The sequence below is a fragment of the Mugil cephalus genome, chromosome 9, assembly GCF_022458985.1.
Source record: "Mugil cephalus isolate CIBA_MC_2020 chromosome 9, CIBA_Mcephalus_1.1, whole genome shotgun sequence".
Classification (NCBI taxonomy): domain Eukaryota; kingdom Metazoa; phylum Chordata; class Actinopteri; order Mugiliformes; family Mugilidae; genus Mugil; species Mugil cephalus.
Window position 1 is genome coordinate 16,293,799 of NC_061778.1, and position 13,190 is coordinate 16,306,988.

Here is a 13,190-nt window from a genome sequence, read left to right on the forward strand (position 1 = left end):
ATACTTTACACCCCAGTCGCTGCATCCTTACGCGGGATCAATTTCACAGTTCCTTTAATTGTATACAAATCTCTCCGTGGTCTCAGTTAAACTTAAATCTCGCGACGTCCCTTAAACCCTTTACATGTGTGAAGCTGGACCAGTAACATGTTTTGCAAAGATGACTTAAATGATGCAAAACAATACCCTGGTCACACTCACGCGATTTGCAATGTGCACAGCATAAAGCATCACACGCACAGACCCTGAAATCTGATGACTTGGGTCTCCTCAAAAAAATCTTTTAGCAGATAAAAATGGAAGAAAAGAGAGGGATCCTCTTTCAGGACACAATATGTGAGGATATGTGATACATTCATTGGCCGTTTGCCTCTGTACATAAGATTATTGAACCAGACTTAACATCTGAGTCATTTCTGACCGTTAAACATTTGGGAGTCATCGCAGGGCCCAATGTAATATCTGCCTTCTCCTCTCCTACTCCGTCTCTCCCTCTCGCCCGTGCCATGATATTTCTCTTGTATTTAAAGGCCACTAAAGATCAAGCTTTAGAAAGACATTTCAATTTACTTACTGGCCTTTGGAAAGCACCTCCGGTTAGATTTGGATTCCATGGTACAGTTAATGGTGTATATCTGTTAAATGGCAAGCATGAGCCGCGGCATCGATCACATTTGAGGGAGAGGACGGCAGTAGATATAACAGCAGGTACAGAGCATTATCCCTCTGTCAAGGAGAATGAAGACTTCTAGTGGAGGTGGATTAAATGTTTCAGTGCCAGCGTTTCATCGCACGACCTCTTGAGACAAAAGAGTTCCCTGCTCTCCAACAGGTGCACAGCAGCCAAACGCCGCTTTTTTTCTCTCAATTAATCAAAAACAAAATGCCGCAGGCATCGGTAATGCCAGAGAAATGAGTATACAATAGAGAGTATAAGCAGGATAATGTATTATAATGTAGGAAATAAGCATTTATTTGCTTGTTTGTTTTTTTCTACCCTGAGAATAAATGGTTTAACGGGTACATGGCAGATCAGGCAGCAGAGTCACTTGTCAGAGTCGGATGCTGTTCTTATGCAAACTGACGATGGCCACAGGGAAGCCACCACGAGGTGTCCAGACGACAGAGGCCATGTATTCCCTCATTTGTATCCTGGTAGTTTTTGTATTTACAAATGAGATCTGAAACCAGCTTTCTTGAAGAAAGAGTTTGGTTTCTGTGTAACATCAGTGGTGGCATTAGTACTTCATCGCATCTCATCTTCTACTACTGCTTATCCTCTCTAGGGTTTCAGGGCTTGCTGGAGCCTATCCCAGCTGTCATCGAGCGAGAAGCAGGGTACATCCTGGACAGGTCACCAATTAGCCTAACAAGCATGTCTTTGGAGGTGAGAGTAAACCCACGCAGGCACAGGGAGACTCCGCCCAGAAAGGCCTGAGACCTTCTTCTTCAGATGAAATTGTGGGCAATCAAAAGACAAATGTAACTGTAGGATATACAATCAGGCATGACAATACAACCACTGACAAAAGATGTAAATATTGTTGACCATCTTTTGACAATACAATGTTCTACTGGGAAACTTTTGGACCTGGCATTGATGTGGATGTTACTTAGGCATGTACCATCCACCAAGACCAGACCAGGCACCCGACCCCACATCAGTGACACTGCTTGATGGCAGCAGCCATCCCCATACACCGCAGGACACCCTCAGAAGGCCCATGTCCATCCTCTGATAAGTCCCAATTGTTTTGGAGGCACAAAGAAGACCCACACAATATTTGGAAGGTGCCAGTCCACTGTCAAAAAACCCGTATCAAAGGCCTTGTCCCACTTTGTTGACATTCTGCAGAAAATAGAATGTCTGTTGTTGCAATGTATCATATCTCTACATTTTCCCCTTTCTGCGAAAGAATCACTCATCCTCCCTCTTATCACTCATAAACGTGTCACTCGGGGCAACCTGACAGTTCAGACGCACCGTAACCCCCCCGGAGGAGCTGGAAAAGCTCACCCAATCATGTCTGCCACGCACCCGAGGGTGTCTGGGCAACACCGGCCCTTCACCCGCCTGCAACCAGCCAGTCCAGGTCAGGACAGTGAGTTTTTCAAAAGAGAACACTTAAAAAAAAAAAAAAAAAGCAGGTGTGTGTGTCTCTCTGTATGTGTGTGAGTGCGTGCGTTAATAATCAGCTTTCTTTGATCTCTCCATCTTCCTCACACACACATGCCATAGAGCGAGAGGATCCAATCAAGAGCGCTCCAGCTAAAGAGGGGAGGGAGAGCGGGCGAGGAGTGGTAAGGGGTGTAATTTCAGTTTCATATGTCACCCCCACCCCCACCCCCACACCCACCCCTCGACTTGACAATACTTGAAAAACAATGAGACTGACCCAGTTGCAGGATTCCAATTAGTATTAGATATGCAACAGTTGAGATTAGAATATGCCTCTTCCCTCCATAGGAGGGGGGAGGCGGTGGGGCTGGAGGTGCGGGGTGGGGGTTGCGATGGCGGCGGCGTTGGGGTGGGGTGGGGTGCAGCGGGGAGGAGGGGTTCGCTGCTCTGATTACCAGCCCGAGCCCAAGTGTCGGGTTGTGATAAAGATGTGTTTGTGTGCGAGTGTTTGTGTGTGTGTGTGTGTGTGTGTGTGTGTGTGTGTGTGTGTGTGTGTGTGTGTTGCAAGAAGGGGGAGAGGGGTTGGAGAGATAAGGCATCAGGGGGACACAGCTGAGCATCGGCACACCAGCTTACCTACACACACACACACACACAGATCTCAGTCTGTCCCGTCTGTCTGCTGAGGGAATATTTATTTCTAAAATAGCTTGACTCCACCCCGACGGGAGTGGAGGTTATTTTAATCAGTGGAGAGGGAATAGAGCGAGATAGGGTGCTGCTGTGTGTGTGTGTGTGTGTGTGTGTGTGTGTGTGCGTGTGCGTGTGTCAATTTTGGTGAGTGAGTGCCTGCCTTTTTTATTTTTTTTATTTTTACGTGGGACGTTCCCTAGAAAAGAGAGACAGACTGTCTCTGTGACCTTGTGGTGTGGCTGGTGTCTGATTCATACAGTCAGATAGAAAAGAAAGTTGAATTGAACAGCAGCGACTCTTAGGTTAATTCAGTTGTTAATAAATATCGGAAGTTGTCAGTGTTACACAGAGAAAAGTACTTTTTACACAGCGGAAAACTTATAAAAAACCAAATTAGGTGCTTTATGTGACACTGAAAATGTATTATTATTACTTATGTATATATTAGGGCCCTGAGGCAGGCCAGATTTAGAATCCGGTGTAGGTTCAAACTACTTAACTACACTAAATGAATCTGACCTCTAGTACTTTTCACTTCAGAGATGAAGGTGTCTCAGTGGTTGGACAAGCGCAGAAAATTCTCCTCCTCACCATCTACTCAGACGTCTTCTTATTGTTCTGAGCTCCAGTGATTTTTGTGAACACAATTGATGATCCACATTTATTAACCTCAACTCCAACATGATCCACTTGCCTTTGAGTGAACTACAGAGTGAAACTCAACACATCTGACTAGTCGCTGTCTAGCATTTTAATAGTATAAATACAGAACGAACACACCAGCTTAGGTCTAAGTGCTGTCACTGGCCTAGCCCCCTATGCCACAGGTTCTCCATAGAACAGATGTGGGAGTATAAACCAGGCTTAATGGTGAACCAAATGTATTACAAATGCAGCAGCTAGAACTCTGAGACTGTTTGTATTTTGTATTTGTATCAAATTGGTATTTGGATGGGTCTTCTTTGCTTTAATGGCAGTAGTACCGCAGTAGCATGCACTTGATAAAACCTCCTGTCACAGCAGGATCTGACAATGTACCAAAGAACTTCTCGATGCCTCAAACATTTGTCTTTCTCAGTCTTCAAGTCCTCCTGTAAACGTTGTCAGAGGCGTTTCAAGCCTGTTTAGCTCCCTGAGCAAACTTTGGTAATGCACAGAATCACTACCCATCAATCAAGAGTCAGGACACTAAACCACTTAACCGTGATGGTGCACACACTGCTTTGGTATTGTCTTCATTATTCAACACAAACCAGAAGATTTTGTCCTTGTGGTTTATTTGACTGTGTTTCATGGTGTAATTTTAAATGCATAGTAGGGGTCTACTGTAGAGGTCTGCTATTTGACGGATCCCTGCTCTCACCCACTCCCCACCAGAAATCCACCTGCCCCCGTCTGCTTTTACCACGACGTCTTTGACCGAGATCTCCTGCCCAGGAAGCAGAAGGCTGCCGACTCATCAGAAAGTTGGAGCGCTCACACTTCCAGCCCTTAAAATTAAATCTCATCCAATTGACGGGACGTGCCATGCGGGGTGATAGAAAACTGAATACACAATGTAGCAAATGTTCATACATGCCAGGCTGGGCAGCTGGCCATGTTGTCCGTCCCTAAATCTGCATCTGAGGTCATGTGACATTGGTGGAATGTCTGTCAGCAAACTGCACGGTCTTCTCTAATCTTCAAGTAGTACTTCCAAACCTTCGTGATGGAGATGATTCTAAAATCACCTCAAAGGCATTTGAATGGTGCTTCAGTGGAAGGATACAGATTTTAATACAAAGTAATTAGCTAAGAAATGTGAATCTGAAATCTTTCTTCTTTATTTTAAATGTCTAAATATCTTATGTTTTTCAGTGCTTCTAAATGCTTCATTCTGGGTTTATATGAAAGCATGACTGATTTTGAATGTCACATCTGGACCCCATCGTAAAATCACAGTTTACTGTCAACATTCATGAATGAATGTCGGGGAAAGACATTAAGGAAGTCACTACACAGAAGGAGATAGTGAATCACATTGTGAATCACGCAAAATCTTCTTGTTAAAGGACAGTTGCTTCCCTTACCTCCTGAAAAAGTGTATGCTGCTTATTCATTTGTGGTTTACATTTAGCACCCCATAAACTCAGTGGTTTCAAAAAATGCTAAAATTGGTTGATTTAAGGCCGAATTAAAACCACACGGTTAGCAGCGAAACACATGATTCATGATTCTTTCAGTTGTAAATACATCTAAATTTACACTTATTTTCAATCATACATGTTCAGTGAGTCATACTGCACGTTCATCACAAAACCCAAATCTGATCTGATATCACTGGCTTTGCCCTAATCTCAGTGTTAAGTGCAGCGGATTTAACTGACTTTTGTTAATTGGTCCACAAATTCTTATTGCGCAGTAGTGGGTCATGTCTTCCTCAGCTCAACTTTTCCAGCCTTCAGTACAGCGAGCTGACATCCTCTCAGGGCCTGGATCATGTTATTTACTGATGCTCATGATGGCACATCCAATCCAACAATGACAGTTTAGGGTCACGCTGTTTTTTCTGTGTTCCTCTTATAAGTCCATAACTTTGTCCATGAAGCCCTCCAGCCCCAAAGCAATCAGATTAGGCTATCATGCCATCCTTAGACCCTCAAACTCTGCAACAAATCTATATGTTCAATTGGAAGTGTCACCGGCTAAGCTCTCAGCACACGAGCCCAGCGATGTCTCAAAAGGGAGCCCTTCAGATGGCTCCAGCTGTTAATATACGACTGCTTCCCCCGATGAGATTCTGAGAGGATAAATAGAGATGGGGAGGATTAGTTAGCGGGGCTACGAGGACAGGATCCAAATTAGTGCCAGCCTCAATCACCCGGCCCAAAAACCCCCCTGTTCGTTGATGCAGCAAGCGCGTAGGGGTTGGTTTTCTTGCAGTGTCGTGTATGTTCAAGGCTGATTGGCAAGGAAATTCTGATGCGGCGACATGGTCAATTTGGCCACTAATTCCCTCCTCGACTCAACACTCAGAAGCCCAGTGACAGATCTCTCCCACCCCCACATCGCCACCACACCCCTGTATGCCTCTGTCAGATTACAGGCTAGTACTCATCCGAACTCTTCATTTACATCTAAAGTAATAATTTTATCTAGTTGTGCCTATAGTCTTCTGGCATGCGCGCGCCTCAATGTAAACATGCAGATTAGTGCTTTTGTGTAGTCCCCCTGTGGAATAATTTCATGATGATGTAGAGTGCGTTAGCAGCGCAATAGCCATGATAGAGCTGGGATGTAGAATTTAAATGCTATTCAACCTTTGGAGGAAGGGAGCGCAGGGGGGAAGTGCACATCTGTATGGACTTAAGACATCAAGTCTAAACCGGGACTGATGGAAAACATACAAATCATGAATAGCATTCAATCAAAATGCTAAACAAAGTGTCGGTGTAGTTTGTGTGGCATGCTGTCCGGCCATGTTTAAAGGCAAAGTGTTTGTCTGTTTCAAGTGGCCCCATTCAAAGGCAGGGAGAAAAGCCTGACCTCATCATTGTCTGCTCCTGGTTGCACCCGCTGCATCCTTCAAGGCCTGTGTGACTTTTGAAACTTTGCAGTAGCAGCAAGCTTCAGAGAGAGGTTCGAACCTGCCTCACCAATCAGTACACTAAATGTGACCACGGTAAGTCCAGAAGAGGCCATGGAGTAGAAAGTATTCATGTGGAGTGTTATCCCTGGATGTTGCTAAGACAACCAGGAACATGTTTTATATGACACAATGAAGGAGGATGACATCTAGACAGATGAGGGCAGCTTCTCGGAATTTAATCTCGGCTTGAATACCTGATGTGGACTGTTTTCTTTCAGGTCTTGAGTGTTGTAAAAGGTCATTTGATAGCCATGGAGATCATTTTGGTTTATTTTCTCAAATTTAAATAAACTCTAAACCTCTGAGGTTTGTAAGTTTGTAGCAGACTCCGGTCCAATGGACCCTCAGTTAAAATTATTATTTCTGAGATCAGTAAATAATTCCCTGTGTTGCTGTCAAAGTTACCAAATTCTATATAATAAGGTATTGCTAATATTATTGTGTTGTGTCACCAAACCTGCACACCTATGGACTATAAATATAATATAATATGACAATTAAGCCTACAGCTAAAGGGAGTGAAATATTAGTGGATTCATCCAGTAGTTTAAAAGGTTAGGGTAACTGAAAATATGAAGTAACACGTGTCACCTATGAAGCCCCAAAGACTCTGATGACTCTGGCAGGCACAGTAACAGGAGGCTATAGAAGCGGCTTTGGAACAATGAGGTCACCAGGTTCAATCACTTCTATGTTCATTGCTTAAGCGTCTTGAGCAAAAGAAAAAGAGATAAGAAAAGAAAACGCTCCCTGGGTTCCTTGCATGGCTGCCCACTGCTCCAACTGCGCCCTCTTGAATGGGTTAAATGCAAAGAAAACAATCATTGCAGTATATACATGGCAAATACAAGCTGATTTATTTATTATTAAAGTATTTCGGATATGAAACCTAACAAAGTAGACATATAGACACAGGCCAGCCAGCTACGTTGTTAACTATTTCTACTACATTCAAAATCTTACAATCTTAACTGCATTAAAACCTGCCTTCATCAACCCTTTTTTCACCAACACAGCCTGATGTTGAGCATCAGGAAACCATGAGAGTGAAAGCATGCACACTGGCAAACAAACGAGCAAACAACAAGAACAAAAACGAAGCATGACCGCACTCTTGTGTCTCACTTCTTTGTTGTTTTTGTCTATCTCAGCACGGTCCTGTGTTCCTCTCCGTGAACTGAAAATAGTATTTGGGAGACAAACAACTTCATTCCGCCGTGCATCAGTAATTAGCTGTGGAATTAGCGGGCTTGACGTGCCTCCACAGATCAGCTAGCCCTCGGGGGAGGCCTGCGGGTCCAGGCAAGCAGCATTTCCAATTATTGTGTTGAATTGCTAATTTAGTTATTGTGCCTGCCGTAATTGTGATGGGTATTGGGTGTGCGATTCAATTTGTTTTAAATATTTGTGGGCCGGCGGATTGGTAATGGAGCTGACCTATCTGCAGGCCCAGTGTGAGAGTTCCTAGAAGATGGAGAAAAAAAAAAGAAAAAAAAAAACACAACAAAAGGAAGGTACTTACAAAGATTACACCCCCACCCCACCTCAAGCACACATGGGCACATACACAGTGATGCACACTCCCTCAATCTCACTCTTTCTTTCTCTCATCATCTTAGTGTGATCTGCCTCATCCCTTCTAAGACTGTTGAAGTTAAAAATCCTGAAATTTAGAAAAATAGCACTTTGATCATCTTTAGGACATGAGTCGCGAAGCATTAGGCAAGGAAGAACACTGAGGGCTTCGGTTTGATGAGGAGTGTCCTGGGAGGCAGTCTGTTCTTTTTGTTTAATTTCTAAATTTTAAAAACTTTTGGCATAAAGTAAAGTTGCTCCTGGTGAAGGCAGTGCTGGGACAATTCTGAGATAATTTTAAAAGGACACTTTTCAGCATCACACAAGAAATCTTGATAAATGGCCGCACATCATGGCATTTACAAGAAACAGTCAATGTCTCCAAGGTAATCGGGATGAGTTTGACCTAAGACGTATAAAAACTAAGCATCATCTTTGAACAGGAAGTTGGCTTTAAAAAATAACCAATGTCCTCATTTGTGAACACAGGGAATGTTTTTGCTGTATATTACAATAAAGGCGCCAATGTGTAACAAAATCTAAAACTATTTATTTCAATTCCTGAACAGTGCTGTGTAAAGACAGAATTACTAACAACGAAATCCCAACGTCCTCAAATGAGTATTTGCTAATTAGGGATGTTGTAGCTTGTTACTGTTGATAGAATTTGTTAAATGTGCATAAATTATACATCATATGACGCTAGAAAAGTTAATCTGATTAAATAAAAACGTTTAAACTGAAGAATTTGAGGTTTTGTACATGGTCCACTTTTGTCCCGTGATCAACTGTAGAATGAAAAACTTAATGTCCCCACATGAGGACGCAGGGTCTCAGGAGGTTAAGGATAAAAGACATAATGATATAAAGTATAAGGTTTATATACTATAAAAAATGTGGTAAGGTAAAATGCTCAAGTGTTCACTTTTCTTGTGTGTAACTGAGATGTGTTATTCTGCCATATAAATATGTTAATATGTCACAGTTGTAAAGTGAAAATGAGTGGAAGTCAACGGATACCTGCTTTTAATAATAGTCAGCTGTATAATGTGAGGTATACATAAAATGCAAGAAATCTGTTTAAAAAGAAATCGGTTGAAAAAAAGGGAAGAAGCCTCGTGGATGAGAGATAAAATCTCTTCAAGGACCTTAAGCAAATCAAAATTTAAATGTGCCATAGCCTGGATGACTGAGACTCTTCAAATGTCACTGATGTAGCAACTAGTTTCCTGGAATCTTCTACCCATTTGATGGAAAAATCACAGACAGATTTGTACCTGAAGTAAAAATATGTCATTTCAAACTCAGACATTTTTGAGGAAACAAACTTTTAAACTTCACCAGATAATTGACTTTTTTTGGGTGGGGGGAAATAGTTGTTAGCTCTGTCCTGAATGGAACCTATATAATATAATATACTGTATTTGTGAGTCCTTTTTGTCGCACAGCATTTTGTTATTATCGTGTTTTTCCATCTTCCATTTCACCTACTCTTCCATTGCCATTTTCTCCTAATAAGTAACATGCGGAGAATCCCCAATGTTGAAAGAAAGAAGTATTTGTGTAAAATTGTTTGCCGAGGTTGGATTTGAATTTCACAGCAGTTTATAGAACTCATTGTGGGAAGTGATTGCTCACCGTGTGTGTGCGTGTGTTTCTACTTTCATCTGTATGGTACAGAGCATGTGTTTTTTTCTGTCCTCCTGTCACCCTGAGGTCAATATGAAAGACTCAGGGCTGAATGGGTCCTCTTCAGGTCTTTGAAATCTCCCGTCTGGCCTCTATGGAAATATTGCAAGAACACACACACACGCACGCACACACACAGACTGTCAGGCGTGCAGACACTCACTTATACAGAGCGCACAAGAACAAAAGGTGCATGTGGAGAAACTCATTCACACACACACACACGCAGACGTAGATGAAGCAAAAACAACCATTTACACCTGGTAGGTGTTTGATCATCAATTAAGCTCCATCTCTCACTCAGGCTGTTTCGTCTCCAGGGTGTTGGGCTCTGCCTCCTCAATCAATCCACACAACCATCTAACAGCCAAATTGGCACATTGTCACTTTGTGCATTTGTGTGTGTGTGTTGGTTGTTACATACTCTTAATGCTGGTCTCCTGCACAGAATGTCACTAAAATCCGTGAATAACATCATGAATTTAAAAATATTCAGTCACATTGTTATTATTTGTGATAGTAAGGGATGCAAAGGGGTTTTCTTGAGAGCAGGTTTTACTGAGTAGAAATGTTAATTGTGCAGTAATAGCCTGGTGTACCTAGACTGAATTCTTATCAGAATGTGAGTCTGGTAACACTCCCGTGGGATTTCCTTATGGGGCGTGTTTCAACTGATACAGAGAGAAAAAAAATGCCTCTGTGTTCAACTGGATGGTCCTACAACCAATCAGAGCAACCTTAAGTGATTAAGACATTCTCAACAAAAGCCTTAATTGCTGTTGCTCATCTTTTAAAGCTCCTCCGCTGTCAATATCTTTTACAGGAGACACGATAGGGGACTCTGAGCAGCTCGCTTCTCAGACGGCAGGCGTCTGCCCGTGAACACGCTGAATCCAACAGCGCACAGATGACGTGTACGACTATGTCACTGTTACTCTTCCGCCCATCACTGCATGAAAGCCTGTCCAAATGAACTGATCGGCCTGGTGGATCTTTGCCGGCAAATAATCAGCCGCCACCAGAGGGGTCCCAGACAAATGTTCTAGGTGTAGTAGATGTTCTAAAAGTAACTATATATATATGGAGTATTTTGGCTGGATAAAACAACACAAAGCTTTCTAAACCACTTCAAATTAGTCCTTTCTGTGACATGACATTTGCTCATTTGACAAAATTAGGAACACATTCTTGCCTTTTCAGGGACTGAGACGTTTAGATGAGTCTTCAAAGCATCACCGTTACTTTCGTGAGACAACAAAATGTAAAACTGCATGAAAACTAGTTTCCAGGTGACCGAGCTGCACCATGGGTTTTAGTTTTTTTTTCTTTTCAACAAATCAGCATTTTTGACCATCCCGTCAAATTAAGGAATGTCACATTGAGACGCTGCATGAGAAACCTTTTTGCAATGAAAGCAATGCAAAACTCACTGTTTTATCATCTATAAATAGATTCTGAAAATAAATTCTGAAATAAATTCTGAAGACACGTTTTTGCCTGATGCTAGGACGCCTTTCCTTCATGGTTGACCTGTGCCTTATGCACCTTGGGGGACAGACAGAAGCACTACTACTTCATTCACTTTAATTCTACAGTGTCAATAACAAACCACATTATCAAGCAAACTTTATATAAGTATTTAAACGTATGATTGATGAGTGAAACACCTGACGACACATTAGATATTCTAGCTTCTTTTAAGTATGTTTAATTTCTATTTTATTACATTATTTATTAATTACGTTATATTTACGATATTACTTTAAACCCAGCGGGCTGATAATTTCTGTTATGTTTATTACGTTCTGTTGACAGATACTTGATTTGCTAATTTCCTGCTGATGCTTCAATCACAACAGTCATGTGATCAACATGACACGCAAGTTAACTGAACCAATAGCAACACGCGTGCACGACATCTTAACATTCAGCAAATAAGCACACGCACATGTTGTTAACCATATAAAACATGCACTGCAAGAGTAAACAGCACGAGCATCGGCACCTTATCGTTCAAAATCCAGTGCCGTTATCTTCACGATTTAAAAAAGTTTAATATTCCGCCGCTTGCTTTCTGTCCAAGACAAACACGTAGCCGATAACAATCGGCCGTGATTTCCCCAAGTGTTGGAAAAGACACCAAAGTAGGAAAAAAAAAAAAAAAAAACGCGATGGAGGAACACACTGCAACAAAACCGAGAAATGAGAAGGGCGGAAAAGGAAGGACAGGGGGAAAGTGGAAAAAAAGACGAGGGAGAAGAGAGAGGCTGGCAGCGGAGGCAAATGAAATCAATTTGTGAAGGAGTGAAGTAATTGGTTTCTAAACAGAATCCTGGATGCCGGGTACCTCTTTCTGTTCGGACGCGGAACGAGTCCACCTCCCTGCGGAATGACAACATCAACACCTTGTTTCTCATTCAGAGTTGTCACAAGGGTGCGTGTCAGAGAGGAGGTGAGGTGAAAAACTCCCCTAAAGTGCCACAGTCAGAGAGGAACCGGTTCTCCAATTGATGCACGTTTTTCGGCAGAATAACATTGAAAAACCCACCAACACGGCCCCTTAGCTCATGCCATGTAAAACTGGAGCAGAAAGGCCTTTTATGCTCAATAATAGGGGCAGAAATGTAATCAAACCAGTGTGATTCCCATTTGATTCGCGCCAAAATGCATCTAATCTTACATTAAGATACATTAATCTGCTTTATAATTGACATTTTAAAAATAGCACTTATGAAATTAGCAGAGAAAAGGGGAGAAAAGGCTTGTATGGTCAATTACAACTAACACTTAGGCTTGGCACAGGAGCCATTGGACACAAGCCATAAGTATTTAAATTACACAGAACCAGAGGGCCTGATTACAGCAATGCTGAATTTAGAAGCAGTAATTGTAGTCACAGGCTCACAATGCTGTGAATTGCTTAGCTATTCACAGCCTCTTGTTGGAGGGAAGAGGGCTTTCCTGACTCGTGTAAGGGGCCCGGGTTTAAATTATGAAATCGTGTTCAGGTGCCATTTTGATTAGAGTGGCCCAGTACATGTATACCTCCAACACTGAATATAGTTTACTTGCAAGCCCATGCAAAAGGATACTTTTACCAATGTAAGGCTGTTCTACTTACTCTTATGAGAAGATTCACATCTGTATAGATATATATATATATATATATATATTTATTTATTAACGATAACTCACAAAAATGCCTGTAGTTCAACATCTTAGTCAAGTAAATGACATTCAAATGAAACTATTTTGGAGCAGTAAAGGGAAAATAATGATAATTATTTAGAATGTAATTCTAAGGTTTGTAGTTGTAGTAGTAAAAGGCCCTATAAAACACACACACACACACACACACACGCCACTGTCCTTACATTCGGGCTCGTAAACATACAGAAAAGCCAGACGTTTGTCTTCAGAGCCAGACAGCCTGTGGCCAGGAACCGGTTAACACAGAGGCCTCAGCTACAAAGGCAGACCACGAAA